Source organism: Suricata suricatta, chromosome 12 (genome assembly GCF_006229205.1).
Source record: "Suricata suricatta isolate VVHF042 chromosome 12, meerkat_22Aug2017_6uvM2_HiC, whole genome shotgun sequence".
Lineage (NCBI taxonomy): Eukaryota > Metazoa > Chordata > Mammalia > Carnivora > Herpestidae > Suricata > Suricata suricatta.
In genome coordinates, this window is record NC_043711.1 from 72,756,733 (window position 1) to 72,758,405 (window position 1,673).

Genomic DNA, 1,673 nt, shown 5'->3' on the forward strand with positions numbered 1-1,673 from the left:
GGGGGACCCTGTTCCGCCAGGAGACCAGCAGCGTGGGCCCTGGGGCGGGAGTGACGATGAAGAGTGGAGGGGGTCAGGACTGGCAACAACTGGAACCCCAATGCGGCTGGCGGGGGGTTGGGGAGGTGTTTATTTGATTAATTTTGTTTTATAAACACATAAAGCGCTTACAGTGCTTTAGGCACTATCCTAAACGCTTTTTATTCATATAATCTTTAAAACAGTCTTCCAAAGCAAGTACTATTATCTTTTTTTTTTTAATCGAGGCTTAAACTGAGCCACAGAGAGATTAAGTGGTTCCAAAAAGTCCTCCCCCAAGTGCAACCTCAGAGACGCAAAACCCCCAGACTTTGGTGCTGGAACGCCGGGGCTCTGCTCCAGCCAGTTCCTGGCTTGCCTCGGTCCTACAACGGCTTCCAGTGGATCCAGGTCCCCCTGGCATTCAGACCCTTACAGAGCAGAGTCTCGCATCACTCTTTGTGTGGACCCTTAAAGCGCTGCTCCAGAACTCCCGGGAGGGCTCCCTCCTCCCCCAGGTCACTCCACCTCCTCCTCCCGGCCGGCGGGCACCAAAACCCGGAGACGTGGCACCTGCGCATTGGGGACTGGGGCCACGCTCGCAGCTAGACTGGGCATGCTCAGCCGCCTAAGCAGGTCCGGCTGACTAGGAGGAGAAAGTGAGCCTGGCCGCCCGGGCAGTGTGGGAATGGAGAGGAGACGGGGAGGGGGTGGAGGGCCAGGCTCTTGATGGGCAGAAGCAGTTGTAGATACCAAAATCTCTTTCCTCTGGCACATCCTGATCTTTTCCAGGCAGGGCTAAAAGGGGGCTGGCAGCTGGGGGACGGGAAGGGGGGGTGATCCAAAGTTTACCAGCTGGGTATCCTTAAGTGGGAGGGGGCTGAGCGCCCACTGACAACTCCCCAGCTGAACTGCTAAGCTGCAATTTTAGCTGAGCCCTCAAACAAGCTCCTAAGTGAGTTGAGCCTATCTGCTTGTGTGGAAGCCAAGAAAAATAGCCTAAACCAAGTTTCCCAGCCAGGCTGGAGAGGAAGGGAAGACAGATCCCAGGGAACAGCTGGGTGGCTCTGCACTGTGCAGGGGTCTTCCAGACCTGGTGATGTTGAGCGACGCCAGGATACTCCAGCAGCTCTTCTCCAACTATAATGTGCCCACAAATCCTCAGGGGATCTTTAAAGAGCTGATTTTGATTCAGCAGTTCTGGGGTGGCACCTGAGATTCTGCATTTCTAGCTAGCTCCCATGTCACACTAATTTTACTGGTTTTCAGATCAGACTCTAAGTAGCAAAAGGTTAGGGCAGTATTTTTAGGCCTGTTCTCTATATTTATGAAAACTAAGGTTTAGAAAGGCTAAGCAATTTGCCCTGGGTCACACAGCTAATACGTAATGTAGCTAGTGTCAAGCCCAGTGCCTCTAGGACATCCTGTGTTTATGTTCCTGTATTTCCCAGGTATCACTCATAAACAGATGAGCTAGAAGCTATCAACGATGTGTCCTGACCATTTTCACAGTGGAATTTAAGAGAGTATATAGTATGCTTAAACATATTATATGAACCTCTGCTGTGAAAAGCCACACCAAAATGTACTAGCCTGAAGCGACTATTTATTAGCTCACAATTCTGTGAATCAGCAGTTTGAACTGGACTCAACAG